We start from the raw sequence: 22,372 nt of genomic DNA, 5'->3' as shown, positions 1-22,372 counted from the left end.
TAGGCTGAGATCGGATGTAAAACACTGGAGGTCTCTGCCCCTATCCATGGTGGGATGAGCTGCCCTTTTTAAAATGCTGGTGCTTCCACGTTTTCTGTATATTCTTCAAAACTGCCCACGTCACATCCCGGACACTTATTTCGCAGCTGTGGATAGTGACATCCGTACGCTGCTATGGGATGGGAAGGCCCCGAGAGTGGCACTGAAAAAGTTGACCAAAAGTTGGTATGACGGTGGTTTGGCATTACCAGACCTTAAACTATATTACTGGGCCTCGCAACTAGCGGCGGTGAATCACTGGGTTTACCACCACCCACAGACCCGGCTTCTGCCCTGGACAGATACCAGATAGACCGTTCCGGGGACTGGGGGGCCTTGTATTCACATGCCAGGAAAAAGAAATACGTTGGATCCAACACACACACAATAGGAATATGGCACCAGGCGAATGCCAGGTTGGGCTGGGCCAACACCCTTACCAGGGTAATGCCACTTTGGTACACCCCAAAATTAGGTATGTTATGTTATCAGCTGGGGTTTGTTAAGTGGGACATGATCAGGATCTCAGTAGTCAAAGATTTGGTCAAGAAGGGCTCGATCGTTAAGTTTGAGGAGCTTCAGAGGCAACATCGAATGGCCCGAGGGGAGATATTCCGATACATGCAAATACGACATGCCTTGCAGGCGACACTCCCGGACTTCGCGGCCATACCGGAAGCATCACCGTTAGAGGATCGCCTACTAGATGGCCCACTGTCTACCAAGGCCATATCGTTAACATACAAGAAACTTAGTAATAATATGCCGGATAGTTTTAGTAAACTCAGAGAACAGTGGGAAAGAGACGTGGGATCAATAGATGAGGAAGATTGGCGGTCGGCTCTTATGTCCCATATAGAAGCAGCCATCACGCTCAGATTTAGGTTGATATAACTTAGGATTCTACATAGGGCCTATATGACCGGGATTACTCTGGCCAAAATAGGCGCAAGCTCTGATGACCTTTGTCTGAGGGGATGCCGACAGCCAGCCACCTTTTCCCATACTATCCGGGAATGCCTAGCTATACACCATTTATGGGACGATGCCACCAACCACATGCAGACCGAACTAGGTAAAGAAGTGATACTGATATCGACACTGGGATTGCTGAACATATGGGCTGCCACTGACCTTACCGAAACCGAACAACAGTTTGCGACGTTGGAATACACATTGATAAAAAGAGAACTGGCAAAGGGCTGGGGGAGCGAGACTTCACCTACTGTTGTTCAATGGGCGAAAGAATTTGACAGATGCATGGTGGCTCAGAAAGAGGTTTTCATAACCCGGGGTTGCCACAAGAAATGGGACAGAAAATGGTCAAAATGGAATACCTATCGTGGTGACATTTGCACATCCCCAATGGTAGAGTTGGAATTGCCTAGAAACTTGAACGGAGATGTACACAATTAATATGATTGTTTTGATGATCTCTGTAAAATGTGTTGATGACGTGAGTAACCAGTCATTTGTAACTGGCATATTTCTGTAACTGTTTAAACTAATAAAAAGAATATATAAAAAAAAGAAGCTCATCGAGAAGGATCACGCCTTGAGTCAGCGCACTGGTGGGGGGCCTCCTGCCAAACCAGTATACTTCAGGACCTTGGAGGAGAAGGTGCGGGACATCCTACCACCAGAGAGCGTCCATGGTCTAACAGACATACCTGAGCCTGGTGAGTACACAACCAATATACTCAATATTGTATGCTAGTCAGAGAAACACAATACCTGCCATCCCATAGTGACTTGTAACTCTGTCATGACATGTACAAACCTGTCATGACATGTACAAACCTACCAACAAATAGAGCAAGGCAGTGGCACAAATCTAAATAAACACTGTCAGACATTTTGCCACCACAAACACACTACCTCACAGTGAAGCTGACTGACAGGAAGGAATAGTGGGTATGCTGGTGAACTGAGTGTATCCAAAAGCATGATGGGGTTAGTAGTCACAGATAATGCTCCCCCTCCCAATTGGCCCATCAAATACCTCTCTGAACCATGCTCACGTCACAGGGAGTGGAAAATAACTGACAAGATGGCTGACACTGGGTACTGCTGTGGGGAGCACAAGGCCCTGTCAAGGGTTGTGCTCAAATAAGAAACAGGACACCACTGCCTGACATCCTGAAAGCCAGCTTGCACGCCCTGCAACGTAAGCACGTTTCATGATGGGATGTCTGGCCGGGTGTGAAGGAGGACTGACAGCTCTGACCATACTTACCAGCATGTTTGGACACACACACCCCTCAACACAAACTCCACACAACTCACCTGGGATAATGCATTGACTCACACTGTATGGAAATATCACCTTAAGACACACCACACTGGGTTCTGCTGTGTGAAGCACAGGGGCTCTCCTTGGACTTGTAGCCAAACAAACACCAGGACTGCACTGTCAGCCATCTTGCTATTACTGTCACACTCCATCACAGGGAAGCAGAGTCAAAAGGAAGAAAGTATGGGCATGCTGGGAAGGGCGGTGTAGCCAAGAGCATGATGAGAGTTGCCGTCACAGACAACCCCCACCCACCTACATGGTACAGCAAGCTCACACTGAACCATGCTCACCTCACAGGGAGTGGAAATGGACTGACAAGATGTCTGACACTGGGCTCTGTTGTGGGGAGCACAAGGCCCTGCTGGGAACTGGGTTCCAACAAACACCAGGACTGCACTGTCAGCCATCTTGCCATTGCTGTCACACTCCCTCACAGGGAAGCAGATTCAAAAGGAAAAGTATGGGCATGCTGGGAAGGGGGGTGTAGCCAAGAGCATGATGGGAGTTGCAGTCACAGACAGCACATTGAAATGCCTCATGTTGGCTAGACAATGTGCTACAACAATGTCAATCTCAGTCAAGTAGCACACAGACACACTCAAACAGCAACAGAGCAGCCCCAACACATTTCAGGCTAACTCAATACATTGACATAACAACCCTGTAAACTCACATTCAGGTGAAGAAGTTGTTGATGAGCTGTGTGTGGACATCACCCTCATCATCATCCTCACTGACATCGTGGCCCAGGCCTGGATCCTCCACAGGTGGTGGATGTAGATCATCATAGGAACACAAGGGCACCACTTTCCGATCCCCATCAAGCTGCACAGCCAATCACCAACGAATCCAATGAATTAAATTCATTATTGTTAATCCTCAATTTTATCCAAAAATATATTCATCCTTCTTTCTCTTTGTTATTCAATTCATTTTACTCATTTTCGTTTTCGTTCATTCGCTGTTCAAATAAACGCAGGAGAAAAGATGTTTTCACATGCCACGCTTTATTTAAAATCACCCAATGCATTTCGGGAAACAAATCCCTTCTTCCGGGGTTTCTAAAATACAAACATAATCATCATCAGTTCCATCATGATGTTTATAGTGCAATAAATAAGCCAAACGCAACCAAATTTCCAAAAATATTTCAGCTTTACAATTATACTGTTTTCAATCCCTATACATCATTTAATTCTGCTGTCATAACTCTAAACACGAATCCATCTAAACTATCCATGGCCACACACCTCAAAAGTCTGAGAATCTAAGCGTGGTGGATGTAGATCATCATCATCCTGGATGAGAGGCAACTTCTTCCGCACTACCATGTTGTGTAGCATGCAGCATACAAGGATCATTTTCCACACCTTTGCAGGGTCATATGGGAGGGCACCTCCGGTCTTGTCCAGGCAGCGGAAGCGGCTTTTCAGGAAACCAAATGTCCGCTTGATCACCCTCCTGGTCTGACCATGTGCCTCATTGTAGCGCATCTCGGGCTGGTGTCACAGGGTTCCTGAGGGGTGTCAGCAACCACGGCATGTTGGGGTATCCGGAGTCCCCTACAAACAAACAATTGAACAATTAGCTGAGTTTGGAAAGAGGGTGGGATACAACATTGCCAAACACACACAATGGTAAACAGTACACATCAGTACACACCGACAAGCCAGGCACGCAATGTCAATCTCTGTCCGTGACAACTTTGGACAATGCAGTGTACAGGCACGCATCCTGATGTACAGTTGCAAATGTCATGTATGTGAACCATTGATGCCAGTACAAACATAACATTGGGTGTCTCTTCCAAACACAGGTGGAGCTGGGGACACAGCAGCAAACGAAGAGGAGTCCCTGTCCCAGACTCCAGTGGACCCTCAGCTCTCTGGTGTGGATCAGTCTCTGTCCTCTTCGGATGACGAAGAACAACCTGGCACCTCCGGTGTGAGTCATCATGCAGCACCAGCAGTACAAACATCTGCACCCCCTGCACCCATGCCTCCAACATCTGCCAACAGACAGAGCACCCCCGCCAACACGGACAGACCAAGGACACAGAATTCCGACAGCACAGGGACACAGGCCACCCAGGAAGCTACGGACAACAACACCAGTAACAACACCCAAGGGGGCCCAGGGTCACCTGTGCGTGCCACTGCAGGTCCTGCCCGTGTGGCTAGGGGTGGTGGGAGGGGTGGCAGGCAGAGGTCACGGCTTGCAGAGGGGTCTGGACTCCACGATTACCCCCAACTGGCACGCATCATAGATGCATACCAGGATAGCACTGGAGGATTCGCTCAGGTAGTGGGGATCCTCAAGGACATTCAACAGGACCAGGCTGCCCATCATGCTCGCATGGAGTCGAAGTGGGATGATCTTACTGCGGTGCATAGGGACATACTGACATGCCTCCACTAGATAAGCACCAACATGTCCACACCTCCCTGTGTGCCCACAACATCTCTTGCTGATAGATCTGCTAATGCCACAGGGAGGGAGGATGACTCTGGTGGAGAGTCCTCTGCATCGCGGACGCCTGCACCAGAGGATCCCCCTGGAAGAAGAAGATGGGTCGTCCGAAGAAGGACAAGTGAGACGCAGATGGCCATGCACATCCCCCAGGGACACAAAACCTGTCCTGGAAAATGTTCCTTGTGTGCAAAACGTTCACCTTGTCGTATATAACTCAACTCGCCAACATGACATGGAGGGTTTATGTTGGTCTAATGTGGCAGATGACTGTGGACTTTACTCTGGACATTTCATCTACCAACACTTCCAACTCTTCTGTGAACTTTGGATTTAAAACCCAATGTACAGCACCCACCATCCTGTGCCCTATCCACACACGTTTGTAAATAAACTCACCAGTACACTATACTTTCCTCTGTTGTGATTCCAAGTTGGCATGTGTCATGGAGATGATGATTATGATCTGCTAAAGAACACAGTGCATGCTAACTACTACAGCAATGTGATCACCGTCATGTGAGTCATGGTGATGTGGCACATGTGAGGGAGACATACCACTAGGGCACCACAACACATACCAGGGCCATGTAACTCATCGCCTACAATGATGTTGACCTGAAATACAGTGGAATGCACAGACACCACACCTATCCACAGTCAGTGGTAACAAGCCCACAGGTGAGGTAAGCAAATGTCAGTCAGATGTGGGAAGACCGACAACGCACATAACAAAGTGTTGCACAAGTCCATTACACATCAGCAACATGTTTATTCCACCACAGTTGCAAGGTAATTCCACGTGACAGTGGACACACGGTCACCAAGTGTCTAAGAATTGAAATCCAGGGGTGTGTGGTACATCACTTATGGGAATCGACAACTTCCACCCTGGGATTGGATTCTGGGTGTTGGGGGTCAGAGTTGAGCAAACAACAGCCAAAGTACCCTGGGAAGGACAGACATAAGACACAGTCAAAAGCACAGCAGAACAGGATAGAAATGCAATACACAGGCACAAAACATGTCACAAAAAACCTACACAGAAACAAATTAGCATGTCGACACTATTCTGGAGTACAGACTACCTGAAAAGACACATCATTGCACGCATCCAGTCAAGTAGCACACAGACACACTCAAACAGCAACAGAGCAGCCCCAACACATTTCAGGCTAACTCAATACATTGACATAACAACCCTGTAAACTCACATTCAGGTGAAGAAGTTGTTGATGAGCTGTGTGTGGACATCACCCTCATCATCATCCTCACTGACATCGTGGCCCAGGCCTGGATCCTCCACAGGTGGTGGATGTAGATCATCATAGGAACACAAGGGCACCACTTTCCGATCCCCATCAAGCTGCACAGCCAATCACCAACGAATCCAATGAATTAAATTCATTATTGTTAATCCTCAATTTTATCCAAAAATATATTCATCCTTCTTTCTCTTTGTTATTCAATTCATTTTACTCATTTTCGTTTTCGTTCATTCGCTGTTCAAATAAACGCAGGAGAAAAGATGTTTTCACATGCCACGCTTTATTTAAAATCACCCAATGCATTTCGGGAAACAAATCCCTTCTTCCGGGGTTTCTAAAATACAAACATAATCATCATCAGTTCCATCATGATGTTTATAGTGCAATAAATAAGCCAAACGCAACCAAATTTCCAAAAATATTTCAGCTTTACAATTATACTGTTTTCAATCCCTATACATCATTTAATTCTGCTGTCATAACTCTAAACACGAATCCATCTAAACTATCCATGGCCACACACCTCAAAAGTCTGAGAATCTAAGCGTGGTGGATGTAGATCATCATCATCCTGGATGAGAGGCAACTTCTTCCGCACTACCATGTTGTGTAGCATGCAGCATACAAGGATCATTTTCCACACCTTTGCAGGGTCATATGGGAGGGCACCTCCGGTCTTGTCCAGGCAGCGGAAGCGGCTTTTCAGGAGACCAAATGTCCGCTTGATCACCCTCCTGGTCTGACCATGTGCCTCATTGTAGCGCATCTCGGGCTGGTGTCACAGGGTTCCTGAGGGGTGTCAGCAACCACGGCATGTTGGGGTATCCGGAGTCCCCTACAAACAAACAATTGAACAATTAGCTGAGTTTGGAAAGAGGGTGGGATACAACATTGCCAAACACACACAATGGTAAACAGTACACATCAGTACACACCGACAAGCCAGGCACGCTGGTTTGGCATCTGTGACCTCAGCGATTCAATGTGACTACTTCTCATGATGAAGGCATCGTGCGCAGAACCGTGGAAACGTGCACACACGTGTGATACACATGTCCGCTAGACATACCACCAGAGCATTGATGGAGTGGTAATGTTTCCTGTTCCGGTATGTCTGCTCATGTGCCCGTGTTGGTACCAGGGCCACATACGTACCATCAATAGATCCGACGACGTTCGGCATCCTCCCCAGTGTATAAAAAGCAGACTTTATGTCAGTGAGTTGACCTGGACTAGGAAACTTGATGTACAGGTCAAGGAAATGCAACATCCCCCCCAAGACATCGCGTAGCACACGACTGAACATAGTTTGCGACATACCACCAGTGTACTGGAAGGTACTGGTAGCAAAGAAGTGCAGGGTTGCGATCACCTTCACCTCTGTGGTCAGTGCTGTAGGGTATGTCCGGCCAGGTAGCAGATGTGGCGCCAACTGCTCCGCCAACTCCTCAATCAGTGGCCTGGTGAAGCAGTACCGTCGGATGCAGTCTCGTTCCAGCATGGTTTTTAAGGTCTGGGAACGGTCTATGGACAGCTGGTGCCCTGCAGTACAGAGATGAACAAAGGAAGATTGTCGGTTTATCCACCCATGTGGCTATGACTAGGCCTGGGCAGTAAATTCCGTTCCGCTCGTGGAATTTGGGTAATTTCGCGTTCCGCGGAGAATGCGGAATTACCAAAAAATCCACGATCTGCGGTTTCACGCAATTCTTTGCTTGTTTGCGCTTTTAAAATTCGTGTTCACGAGATATTTCTCCCCGAGCACGCAAACAGCATTCGCGAACAGGAAAAAGCATCGCGATCGGGCAGAACAAGCCATTCCGCGTGTTCGCTGAACTTTTGCGTGCTCGCGGAGATTTTTTACCGTTTCGCAGAGCTTTGAGTAGCGCGACTTCGCAAATTCCCCCCACCCCTAGCTATGACCAAGCAAAATATCACATGATACATCATGACAATACACAATGTACTGAGGTGTGTGCTGTTGGGTATGGACACATGTCACCTGCATGCCCATCATCTCACAACTCAAGTCCACATGTCTACATAAGTTCCATGTAGTGCAATGGCCAATCATTAGGCTGTATCACAGTACCTATGGACTGCTGTCATGTTCCAAACACACACCACAGTGACAAGTGAGGACTGATGTCTCCCAGGCATCACAGCTCTTTGACAGGCAGATACCCAGGGTCCCTGTATTGCCACATGGACACTGGCATGACATGCTGTATCATAAACACGCCACAAAACAACCATGAGTCCCACAGGTAGTCGCCCCTGTTGTCTCTGCAGGCCATACATGGACGTCTCTGAGACACACACACAACATCAATGTTGATGCACAAACCACATGGATGTGGAGACTATCTCCCATTGGGCACATGGGATCAGACACATCTGAGACACAACTTGCACACAGACTGTGGTTGTACATCAGAATTGTGGCTATGGGTCTCACTGGGACGTACATTCCATCCCACCCAGGACTCAGGATGTATGTGACATGTCCTAAACATATCCAACCTGCAACTGTGTCTATGACTCATGCCCATAACTGTACAGTTGCACATCACAGTGGTAATGTGCACAACACACAAAGGATTCTGTTCCCATGAACACATGCACAGCCTGGGAGTGGCTGCACCAAACAACAAACCAAATGTTGCACCCCCTACACACACAGGTAATGCAGCCCTACATGCCATGGGATACAGTGTGGCACATGCTGTGGTGTGGTAGGTGTGCACCTGAGTCCCTGGCAAGTAATTGTGTGTGGAATCCGTTAACAAGTCACGCCAATGTCAACCAACGCGGGTGACTTCTACAGAGACGCATTGCACAGTTGTGGACCGATCCGTGCACACGCCTTGGCCATTGACTGCAATGTGAACCGATGGGGGTAACTATAATGCATACTCGTCGTACAGGCATGGACCGATCTGAGCGCACGCCTTGGCCATTGACAGCAATCTGAACCGATGCGGGTGACTATAATGCATAGGCGTCGTGTAGGCATGGACCAATCCGAGCGCACGCCTTGGCCATTGACTGCAATGTGAACTGATGCAGGTGACTATAATGCATACGCGTCGTGCAGGCATGGACCGATCCGTGCGCACACATAGCCCATTGAATCGTATGGAGACGGGTGCCTGTGGATTTTCAAAATACGCGTTGTGCAGTTAGTTGAGTCATGGAGACGGACACGGATTCAAAAACTTGTATGAGTCGTGCGCTAGAAATTCAGTTGGCTGCATACAACAATGTTGCAATTCCTAGGGTGTCATGAAGGTGAAATTTTGAACGATGCGGAAGACGTTTACGAGTCGTACAATTCCATGGATTGGCCAGATTCATAGGATGCAACCGTGTTGGACCGATCACTAAGGACACATGGCACAGATTCTGCCTCTGCAGCACAGATATAAGGCTGGCTGGGCCCCAGGGAGCTCACTTACCTGCACTATATGCTACTCGACCATATCTCTGCTGCCACTGCTGCTGTCTCTGCATCCTCTGGCTACTGCTATGGCACGTACTCTGGAGAGGGCCCCAGCCTTCAGTGAGGAGGAGAACCAGGCCCTGCTGGATGGGCTCCTTCCACAGTACTGCAAGCTGTATGGGAAACCAGGGGAGCAGGTGAGTGTGCAGTCCACTGCCTTCATAATTGTGCATGTTGTCTGACTAGCAGTACTAGCAGTGTGTACACTAGTGGCAAGCATACTCACTGAGTACTTTCAACCCCCAAAGTGTGTAGGTACATGTGATGAACAGGTGTTCTGCAACAAAAGTGCATTTGTGTAATCTTTAAATTCCCAGGCAATGTTAAAATGTCAGACATACAGGGCAATTGTCCATTTCCATGGGTGCACTACCCGTGTACCCCATTTACCTTTGTGATGACTACATGTATATCCAACTGTGTGCAGCACAAATATGTGGCATGTGTGGTAATGGCCTTTCCACTTTGTCATCCTTACAGGTTGATGCCCACCAATAGCAGGAGATCTGGCTGACCATCGCCCGGGCAGTTAGATCAGTGGGGGTCTACAAGCGCCGGATCCGCAACTGCCAGAAGAGGTGGCTGGACCTTTGGGGCTGGACCCGGAGGATCGCAAGGGTCCAGCTGAAGCTGTCGCCTCCTCGCAGGAGGGGCGGACACCGGAACCTGACTCCCCACATGCTCAGGATTCTGGCGGTGGTCTTCCCCTGACCTGGATGGGCAGCTGAAGGCCACACAGCAGCAAGGAAGGGGTAAGTCCATGCCTAATCTGTGAACTATGTCTGACATGCCATTTGCAGTCTTTTTACATGGTTACACTTCCACATTACGTTGGTCTTGTAGTCCAGGACTCGTGTCCCTCAATTGTGTAATGCACCCTCCTTATCTGATCCACAGGGATGGACAAGTGCACTTGTCAGCTGCAGAGTTTGCTTTACCCATGACCTATGATTGTGACACAGTGCATACTGCTGTTGTCTGGATGCCCTGCTTCTGTGACAGGAGACAGTGATGACTGACTTCCCAGGCCTGCCTGTGTCATGGCATTGAACTTGCTATGAGGGATCCTGCATTGGAGTCAAATGTGCTCCATGCACCCCATTGTGGCATTGACTATCAGGATATGTGAACATCATTGTGTGTGTTGCTGGCAAGCATGTGAAATGAGACTCTGGCCATCCCTTCTACCTGACACCAGTATTGAGTCAGTGGCAAGAGATGTGATGTGTGTATAGTGACAAACTTCTACATGTTCACTTGCATGTCCAACAACTGTGTAGGTGGTGCATGTCTGCACATTGGGGTATTAGCATCCAACATGCAACAGACATATGGGTGCAACTCCAGGAGAGATGAGTGCCATGGTTGATGGTCAGAATGACTGGTCAGACTGACAATTGGCTTATTGGCTTATCAGCTTAACAGTGTGAGTACTTTGAGCAGTGTTCAGATGATGATGCCAGGGCTTGCCCTGTGATGTGCTGTACTCACTGTGGTGTGTGCGGTCAGTGCAGGTGACTGATGTTCTGTTTTTCCTAATTCTATCCAGATACATCCACGGCCACAGGAGGGGACAGCGCCATGGACCAGGAGGAGCCGCAGAGCCAGACTGGGACAGAAACCGAAGAGTTGAAGGGACCCAGTGGCACGGAGTGCGAGTGGAGCCACACCGAGGAGTCCTCAGCACCATCCACCCCAGCTGAGGACCACAGCAGCTCGGAGGATGACTCCCTCGTGGAGGCGGGTGTCAGCAGCCAACAAACCCCAGCTAGTGGGGCTGTCCCCACCACCACCACCACCCTCCAATTGGCTCCCATCCCAGAGGTCCGTGGAGGCTCCCGTGTTCGGGAGCATGTCTCCTTTGTGCCAGGCACTGCACCCCCTGCCCCTGTGTCCCCTGCTGCCCTGAGTATGGAGTATGCGGACTTGGTTTAAAAGATCCATGTAGGGCAGACATCATTGCTGAGTGTCCTCCATGCACACACCAGTCTGTTGACACAACTGGTGTCGTTCATGGGGGGCATTTCATTGGGCGTGTCTGCCCTACAGAGGACCAATCAGTCCATGGCCTCCTTCCTGACGGCAGCAGTGTCCCTCCTTCAACAGTCCCTCACCCCTCCTACCCCTGCCCCATCCACAGTTCCTAGCACCCTACCTGTCCCAAGCACACGCACACCAGCACATTCAACCAAACTTACAGACATGGGCAGCGCACAAACACCCAAAACAGTGTTAGACATGCACGCAGGCAACCTCAGGGAACTGATACTACACTCACAGGGGATGGTTTGCAAACACACACACAGGCATCCACAACCACTCCGCAGTCCTCCGATACCTCTCCCTCCAAGACCCCTTCCCTTGCCTCCCCTGCAACCCCATCTTCCAAGAACCTCTGTGACCTTGGCCTCTTCCCCACCGATCCAGCAGATCCAGTGTACAAGGGGAAGAGGAAGTCCCCACACACAGAGGGGAGTGCCCCTCACACCCGGACACCCTCCCCCAGGCAGACTGAGGCCCCCACCCGCAAGTACCCCCGGACTCGGAAGAGCAAGACCCCACCCCTGCCCCGCAGCTCCACAACAGTGTCTCCATCCTCCATCCCCCAGGCCACCACTCCACAGGTTCCCCCGCCACACCCTGCCCCAGGTTCCCCCACCCACAGATACACCATCCCCAAAATGCTCAGGCCCTCCCCCCTAACACTTGCTCTGCCATCCCCAACCGCCCCGGTGAGCCTGTTTGTGCCACTGGTATGGGGACCGTGCCCCCCCCTCAGTCCTGCCGACCTCACCTGAACCCCATTCCGCTCCCATTGAGTTAGGCACTGCAGTGGAGTCCACGACCACCCCGTCTGACTTGGGCACGCAGTGGGGACCCAGTCCACTCCATCTGACCTGCCCACTGCAGTTGTGCCGGCACTCACACCATCTGACTTGTGTCCCACAGTTGTGACTGCACCCACTATGTCAGGCACCTCCACTGCAGTTGCCATTGACTCTCCTGCACCCACCACCTCTTCGCTGCCTCCTTCTGCTGAGCCCTGATCCTGTCCCTGCGGTGCTTCTGGACTGCCCCCATGTATGCCCCTTCGAGTGGATGTCCCCTGTCCTTAGCAGTGCAGGCAAGCAAGGTGTGACAGTTAACACTCATACCCTATTTGGACTTTGGATATGGACTAGCCATTGGCCTTTGTTTTGCATGGACTTTGTATTTCAATTTCAAATTTGCAGAATAAAGCATTTGTACTTATCCTTGTGAATTTGATTTAGCTGTACATTATGTTGATGTTTACCATGACCTTGCTGTTATGATGCTGAATTTTCAAGGTTGAATATTGAGGTGTTGATGTGATGTACTCCATGTGGTCCATGAGATATGTGTCCTATTCTTGTCTGTATCCATGTCATTCTTTGCAGCAAAGTGGGTGTGTCATGATTAACAATTTAGGAACATATATGTGAACATTTCATTTCCATGGTCCCATCTGTGGCTTCCACCCACGCACAGATGATGTGCTTCCCATTGTCCAATTTGTCTTTTTCCCGTACTGTGGGCACATCTCCACTGGACATGCAGGTGTGGACATCATTGGTGTAGGAGCAACTGGGTCCTCTGTGCAACTTGCTAGACATATGTATTGAGTATGTGCAGATGACTTAAGGAACACTCCCGTACCCAGGCTGATGTGACCAGAGCCTTCATTGTGTGGTAACTGATGGCTGACTGACCAAGTGTTCTGCTGACATGACTGAGACCTGCTGGGACTATGTTTGGCACAGTTGAGCTTCAACAGGAGTTGAGTCCCCTCAAGTAAGTGTGTTGTTCCGTGACATTGCCTCGGCCCATGGTGTGTGTTGTGTGAGCATGTGTTTGTGTTTCCACATCCCTTTTTCTACACAGGCTGTGTGTAGTAACTAGTTGGGTGTACATATTAGGTTGCATTATCAATGCATATTTTATATGTGATGTCCTCTTTAAGAAGATGATGCTATGCTTAGTAACTGTGGAATGTTAAGATTCATTCTTGTGTTGGGAGTTGGTTGGAGCTAGCTGCCTTCAGGCTGGCTCCTCATCCATGTAACCAATAAACATCTTCTAATGAGATTCATCTGCATCCTGGCTGAATTACTACATTTTACTGGCGACGAGCTGGTTACATGGACAACCCTGCGTGCATCAAGACAACTCTACTCATGATTCCTGTCTGCTAAGTGTGTTTATCCTGTCTACTTGCCTCACAAACACACATTTTCAAGAGGGAAACATCTTTCTGACTTCCGGTGAATTTTCTACATTCGGTGCTGTCACCTCAACTGATCTTACTCGACGCTCTACAACCTGGGGAGAAATTTCTGACTTTCAAGTACGGTAGGGCGTATTGAGCGCTGTTTTTTGACTGCCTATTCCTTTTAATCTAAAGCGCTGCTTTCCGTGCCCTTTTTCCGTCATGTAAATGCTCACCGTGTAAGGCATTAACGTACGATGCATGCGCTGAGTCTCGTGCAGCCAGCATTCCTTGCCCCACGAGCTTTTCGTGACTGCAGCAACTTGCCATCTTTTGAATTCACGCTCGGAATCGTTCTCCTCAGCACATAATTTTTAACAAAGATACTGCGCATGTGCGAGTACTATTGCCCAATAGCGTTCGAGCTGAGTTCAAAGGCTCCGCTATTTTCTGTGTGTCTTTGTAAAACTCGCTGACACGCACAGCACAACTATTGTCCAACATTGTTTTAAACGCGGAGTGCGTTTCAAGCCTTTTTCGCTGGCGTGCACAGCTGCTGACAACATTTCTTGATGAACTAGTGACGCTGATGTGCACAGCTTAGTGCGTTTCAAGCCTTTTTCGCTGACGCGCACAGCTGCTGACAATATTCCTTGATTAACTTGTGACGCTGATGTTCACAGCCTAGTGCACACACACACAACAAATTGATCTCTACCCTCTTTCCACGCATAATGCTTATGCGCACAGCCCATTGTGTGCACGAACGCTGATGTGCACAGCCTATTGTGTACACAATTATACATGTCATTATAACTTTTCTTAATTTTGCTAAAAGTTTAGGTTTGTAAAATCATACAACATTGTTACAAATATCAAATAATTCCTCTTTAGTCTTCTTACAGTTGAACAATATTGTATACAGTGTTTCATCCGCTACACATAATAGGGAGTTTTACTCATTTATATTATAATGTGTACCTTACAATCTGTAAATCCTCCTCCGTCTTTTCTTGAGATGCCAGGTGAGCCAACTATTAGGTGGGAGGTGTGGCACGACGCTTTTGAAACTTATTTAGGCGCAATAGGAGCTTCCAGGTTCAATGCCGAAAGAAAAAAATATCTTCTTTTGCATTCTCTAGGTTTTGAGGGCAGATCAATTTTTAAACATCTACCAGAATTACCTCAAGAAGGTCCTGCTCGAAATGATGTCTACCTAGAAAGTGTCTTAAAACTCAAAACACGTTTTGATAAATTACCAAGCCTTATGGTCATCAGACACAAGTTTTTTAAAAGGAAACAATCTGAAGGCGAAGACATAGATTCCTATATTTCTGTGCTACGGAGATTAGCAGCTGATTGTAAATTTGAGAACTTTACTGAACAGCTCATTAGAGACCAATTTGTATGTCACTGTAGGGACAAAAATATCAGCCAAAAGTTGTTAACCATGGGTGATCCGACCTTGGATGAAACCATAAAACTAGCAAAAAGCATTGAAATATCAATGGTATCGCTAAAGGAGTTGGAGGAGAAAGTCACAGAGCCTGTGAACGCCATCAATTTAAACTCCAACAAATCATCATCAAAGGGTTTTAAATCCTCGAAAGGAAGTGCATCTGCCTCGGGAAGACCTGACAAGAACACTGCATCGAATAGAAATGAAGTGACATCATGCATGAGGTGTGGTTATTCGAGTCACCCCAAAGGTTCACGGTGCCCAGCATCTAACGTCACATGTAACTATTGCAAGAAAATAGGTCATTTTGCTAATGTCTGTTTAAAGCTAAAAAACCAAAAGAAATTAAAAAAACCAACAGTATGTATGGTCGATTCTGAGTCTTCCTCAGATTCTGAAGTTGTTTCAGTTGTGTCTGACACTAACTATCACGTAGTTAATGAAGGTGATCCTAAAGATTGTATAGATCCTATTGTAGATATAAGTGTGGGTGATAAATGTGTCAAATTGTTGGTTGATTCAGGCGCTAAGATAACAATGATTACCCAAAGCCTTTTTGAAGAAACATGGGAGGGGAACCTACCTCTTCTTCCGCCTGATCGTTCACCAGTATCCTATGAGGGCAGGAAAATTGATTTGTTAGGTTACTTTGAGGAAGAAATGTCTTTCAAAGGTAGAAGGATAAAAGGTAAAATTTATGTTGCAGTGAAAGGGCTCAACATTTTAGGGTGGTTCCACCAAGGGCTCTTTGGCATGATACTCAAACCGGGAAGAAAAGAACAAGTTTTGGTTGTTGGATGTCCGGATGAAGTACAGACCCTCAAAGATAAGTTTCCGACGGTGTTTAGTCCAAGTTTAGGGAAGATAAAAGGATTCAAACATAGAATTATAACAAAAGAAGGAGCGTCACCAGTCAAGCACAAACTTAGGGGAGTACCTTATAGCGTTAGAGAAGATTTAGAAAAGGAAATCCTACAGCTGTGTGAAAAGGGGGTCATTGAACCAATAGAATCTTCTCTTTGGCTTTCACCTTTGGTCGTGGCCAGGAAGAGGTGTGGTCAACTCAGGGTATGTGTGGACTTGAGATCCCTAAATAAAGAGATCTGGGTTGACTCACATCCCCTTCCAAAGATCCACGATCTGTTTGCATCTACAAAGGGTGCAAGAATATTTTCTAAACTTGATTTGGCAAGCGCGTACCATCAGGTCAAATTACATCCTGAATCGCTTCATCTGACTGCTTTCGTTTCTCCCTTGGGAACGTTTCAATATCGACGCATGCCGTTCGGCTTAGCGTCGGCCGCGTCGGTGTTTCAACGTGTCATGAATAACATTCTTAAAGGGGTTGATGGAGTATTGGTATTTCAGGATGATGTTCTGGTTTTTGCCAAAGATTCGTCTTCTCATGAACTTGTATTAAACAAAGTCTTAGGCTCATTCCAAGAACATGGGATTGTTTTAAAGTTGGAGAAGTGCAAATTTGGTTGCACAGAAGTCGAATATTTAGGTCATGTTGTCAATAAAGATGGGGTCAAACCCAGGCCTGGCCTCCTTGAAGCTATTTCTAATGCTTCTGTCCCCACTGATAAGACTGGAGTCAAGTCGCTTCTTGGGTTGTGTGAGTATTATTCGAGGTTCATTCCTCATTATGCCACTATTGTTCGTTCCATCAGTAACCTTCTCAAGAAAGGTGTCAAGTTTGTTTGGAATGGTGATTGTGAGTCAGCTTTTCGAGAAGTCAAAAGTCTCTTAGGAAAGGGATGTATACTTAAACCTTTCGATCCTAGTCTTCCGTGTTGCTTGACGGTAGATGCCAGTCAAGTGGGTTTAGGTGCAACGTTGACGCAAGATGAGGATGGAGTAGAAAGAACCATTGGCTTTGCGTCTAGGGTATTAAGATCTTCAGAATTGCAATATTCTGTGATCGAAAGGGAACTCTTGGCTTGTGCTTGGGCTATTGATAAGTTCTAGGGGTGGGCGGAATTACCGGAAGTGCCTTTCGCCAAATATCGCGAAACGGCACAAAATCTCCGCGATCTCGAGATATTTCGCGTGATCGCGGAGATTTTGCTTCCGGTTGGGGTTTCATAGTGGGGGAAAGGGCGGGAAGATGTTGCCCGCCGCTGGTGTGTGGGGCGCGACTACCATGCAGTTCACATGCCTCTTGTTTAGGGCCAGAGACCGATCAGAGCAGCAGACGAGGAGACAGAACCTCCTGGTGTCAGGAACTACACGGTGATTGCGCTCGAGAAAGTCATGGCTGCACAGAGCTCAATCAAGGACCACAGCTCATTTTTGACGGTAGATATGGAGAGAAAAGCACAGCACACCACGGCGCCGACGGGCCCCTCGAGTCAGCTGTCCATCAGTGGTGGAAAGGGCTGGAAGACGTTGCCCACCGCTGGTGTGTGGGGCCCGGCTTCCATGCAGTTCACATGCCTCTTGTTTATAAAGGGCCAGAGACCGATCAGAGCAGCAGACGAGGCGACAGAACCTCCTGGTGTCAGGAACTTCACGGGGATTGCGCGCTCGAGAAAGTCATAGCTGCACAGAGGCCGAGCTCCATCAAGGTAAGGACAGCTAATTTTTGACGGTAGATATGGGGAGAAAAGCACACCTGCCCAGCCTCGACCTAGCTCCTGAATGTTTTGTGCTGCTGATTAATGCTTTTGTTCAACTTACTCGACGACAATTTCCGTTCCCTCGCGGAAATCACGACAATTCGACATTTTCGCGTTCCGCGCGGAACGCGAAACTGTCAAATTGTCGCAATTTCTGCGGGCGGAACGGAAACTGTCGCCCACCCCTAATAAGTTCAGGCCATATGTGTGGGGAAAACGTCTTGTTCTCTAAACAGATCATAAACCTTTAGTTAACATTTTAGGAGGTTGTCTTACCAAATGCTGTACTCCTAGAATAATGAGGATTGTTACAAGATTACTTCAATATCAATTTGATATTAAACATATTGCGGGAGAGAAGAATGGAAGATCTGATTTTCTTTCTCGTTTTTCAAGTAACAACCCTCATGATGATAACGATGACATCTCTTTTGCTGAGTTAATTGACGAAGATTATGAAGACTGTTTGGTGGCTGGTGTTGACATTCCTGAGTTGAAGTTTTGTTCAGAAGAAGAGTGAAGGAAATGTTTTGAAAATGAGGGTGTGCTCCAAGATGTATGCAAGTTTGTTAGATGCGGTTGGCCTAGGGAAAAGGTTCTTGCCCCTACACTCCAACCTTTTGTTAAGGTTGCAGAAGAGATCTCTCTTGAGGATGGGACTTTGTTACGTAATGATAAAATAATCCCACCTCATGTGTTTAGGAAAGGGATCATTACTAGAGCCCATTAGGGTCATCTGGGAGTTTCCTTTACTAAGCGTCGCATTCGCGACACATTTTGGTGTCCTGGAATGGACTCTGAAATTGAAGAGTTTGTTTGTGATTGTGTTATATGCAAAACATCTGACAAGTCCCTTAAAACTTTTGTCCCTCCTCTCTCTCCTGTTGATTGTCCTGACCGCCCCTGGTCGAAAATAGGTATTGACATCATGGGACCCTACATGACTCTTAGTGGAAATTCCAGATTTATTTTAGTTTCTATTGACTATGCTTCCAAGTGGCCCGAATTTAAATTAGTTAGAGATGCAGACACTAAGTCTATTGTCTCTTTCTTAAGTGAAATCTGGGCAAGGGAGGGTTTCCCGGAAGTTCTTGTTTCCGACAATGGGAAACAGTTCGTAAGTAAGGATTTTGAATTGTTTTTATCCACCTCTGGTGTAAAGCACATAAAGAGTTCTTTATATCATCCACAAGGTAATGGGCTTGTGGAGAGGATGAATCGAGTCATTGGGGACTGTGTGAAATGGGCTAAAGCCAACAACCAGGATGTAGGTAATTCTCTCAACAGCATGATCTGGTTTTATAGGATAACCCCTCATTCTTTCACAAGGGTGTCTCCTTTTGAGTTGATGAGGGGGAGGAAGCCCAATACTCTGTTTCGTCCTGGGTGGATGTCTAAATGGATCAACAGTGTGTCTGATGTCAACAAATTGATGTCTCAGGTTAGGGAAAGTTTCACTCAAACTCAAGTCAAACAGAAAAACAGTTTTGATTCAAAAAGGGGTTCAAGAGTTACCTTGTTGAGTGTTGGTGATATTGTGAAAATTAAAAAATATTTTCATGTTAACAAAGGTGAGAGTAAATATGGGCCTCCTATTAAAGTGATCAAAACCGTTGGAAATGCCATTCAAGTTGAGGGTGGATGCTGGTGGAATTTGAGTAAAGTAGCCAAAGTTCTTTCCTCTTCTGATGTCACTGTTTCGAATCCTGTTACTGATACTTATGTTTGCAATGATTCAGATACTAGTGAAGTTAGAAAATCGTCCCGTGTTATCACCAAACCAGTAAGGTTTAGGGAAGGAATGTGGTACACATGTTGTTGTATATTATATTTTTATTTGGTTTTTTTTTTATTCTGTTAGAGGAAGGGAAGGTAATGTAGTAACTAGTTGGGTTTACAGATTAGGTTGCATTATCAATGCATATTTTATATGTGATGTCCTCTTTAAGAAGATGATGCTATGCTTAGTAACTGTGGAATGTTAAGATTCATTCTTGTGTTGGGAGTTGGTTGGAGCTAGCTGCCTTCAGGCTGGCTCCTCATCCATGTAACCAATAAACATCTTCTAATGAGATTCATCTGCATCCTGGCTGAATTACTACACTGTGTTCCCTTGATATGTTCCTGTCATTGATGCTTCTTGAGTTGTCCTGTGTTCATCCCACATCTTTGTCCTGGGCTACCAGAAATGTGGGTGCATGACACACTACTGTTCATTGGTGTGTCATCATTGGGATTTGTCAGTTCTGAGTGGTGATGATGTGGTCAGACGCTAATGGGACACAGTCAGAGGTCCCCATGGCACTTGTTTGTTCGCAATATCATGTAGTTGTCCCTAGGTGGTACCTTTCGGTGATTGAGACATGTGTATGTGTGTGTGACTGCTCCCACTCGTCAGGTTCTGAGGTGCAATGTTGGCAGGTGTCAGCATGTGTGCCTTGTGGTTCTCCTTGGCTTGTGCATTGTCCTGGGACTGTGGTAGGGATTCCGAAGGTTACAGGAGCTTTAACGTCATGGCCATGTACCGCATATGGTGCAGTATGTCTGTCATTCACCAGGGTTGTAGACAGTCTTTGTGTGATGAGTCTGCGTACCTTAGATCCTCCCAACATTACTGTGTTTGTCATGGGTGCATGTGCAATGTCACCAGTCCATGAGGGCTTCACTGATGCACCTTGGTGCAGTTCAGGGTGTGTGGTGTTGAGGGTGGATGGATGTGATTGTTTGCATGGCTCGGCCCCTACCTCGCGTTTGTCCCTGGATGACGGGACATGCTGAATTATTTGTGTTTGTGTAGGTGTGATGTATGTTTGTGGCACAGGACACATGTCTAAGTTTCACAGTTCGTACCACATCGGCCTTTGTCATCACAGTGTACATATGATGCAGGCTTGTGTCACCCCAATGTATGGTCCCTGTGGGTAGTGCTGTTGTGTGTCAGTCTCTTGCTGTTTTAGTTGCTGTTCATTCCAGCTTGTGTCACATGTGTCTGTTGGGATCCCTCTCATCTCACAATGCCTGATTGCCCACTGAGGGGAGCCCAATTAATGGGTTACTTTTGTATGGCACTGTGACCACATCTGTGTCCTTGTGGTTCAGCCCCCCTCATGTGTTGTGTAGTTGCCTGGGGATACTGAGACACACACACACATGTTGTGTCAGACGTGCAGTGTGAGGTTGCCTGTTTGTGTTTGTGCATCTGCCCCAGTGCATTGGTATTGCTGTTGTGGGCCATTGGCTGGATGTTGTTTGGGTGATTTTCCCTGCTTTCGCTGTGAGTCATATCTCATCATTCTGCAGATTCATCCTGGTTGTTAGGTCCCATTGATGCCATGGAAGGGGAGTTTGTGACCTGACACCTACAGTCTACACAGGATGTATTGATTTGTGTGTCTATTTTCGAGATGTGTGTATGCATTGTGATGGTCACTTCTGCTTTTGTGTCATTGTACACTGTATGCAATGTCAGCCCCCATGGGTGGTGCTTGTCTGCACATGGCCGAGAGTATGTTTGATTTTCACAGCACTGTTAGCCACACCACATTTCTGTGGGTATGGGACACAACCACTACTTTGCCACAGAAGTGTTTCATGTGTTGGGACCAGGATCATACATGCTGTTTGGCATTTGCAGCTTTGACCATGATGACACTTATCTTTTTGGTCACTGTGATGATGGTGGGTTTGGACCCCATTACCACAATGCTCAACATTTGCTGCAGTTTGGAACCTCACACTTAACTTTTGTTCTACACAGTGAGGGGTGGTTAGTGCACATTGACATAGTGTTATCGTGATGCTTGACTTGTGTAGCCCACACTCACACATTTGATGGGAGTTACATTGTATGTTCGAAGTCATATTCACTGTTGTGGGCATTTGTCACAGACTAAACACTGTTGTCATGATGTTAGGGGGATGTATTTTGCTGACATACCTAATGTTGGTGTATGATGGATGTGTGGCACATCACCCATCCTATGGGTGTGGGTGTTGATATTGATAGTCACACAGCACCCTATGAATGGGTATAGCAGTAGTGATGGGCAACAGGTCCCCTATGAGTGGATGTGGCAGTAGTGATGGGCAACAGGTCCCCTGTGAATGCGGGTGGCAGTAGTGATGGGCAACATACCCCCTGTGAGTGGAGGTGGCAGTAGTGATGGGCAACAGGTCCCCTATGAGTGGAGGTGGCAGTAGTGATGGGCAACAGGTCCCCTGTGAGTGGGGGTGGCAGTAGTGATGGGTAACATGCCCCCTGTGAGTGAAGGTGGCATTAGTGATGGGCAACAGGTCCCCTGTGAGTGGGGGTGGCAGTGGTGATGGGCAACATACCCCCTGTGAGTGGCGGTGGCAGTAGTGATGGGCAACAGGTCCCCTGTGAGTGGGGGTGGCAGTAGTGATGGGCAACAGGTGCCCTGTGAGTGGGGGTACAAAGTAAGAGACAAGGAAACCCTAGAAGTCAGACGGGACCAAGGGGAGACATATAT

This window comes from Triturus cristatus, chromosome 3_2 (assembly GCF_964204655.1).
Source record: "Triturus cristatus chromosome 3_2, aTriCri1.1, whole genome shotgun sequence".
NCBI lineage: Eukaryota > Metazoa > Chordata > Amphibia > Caudata > Salamandridae > Triturus > Triturus cristatus.
This window is presented reverse-complemented; position numbering follows the sequence as displayed.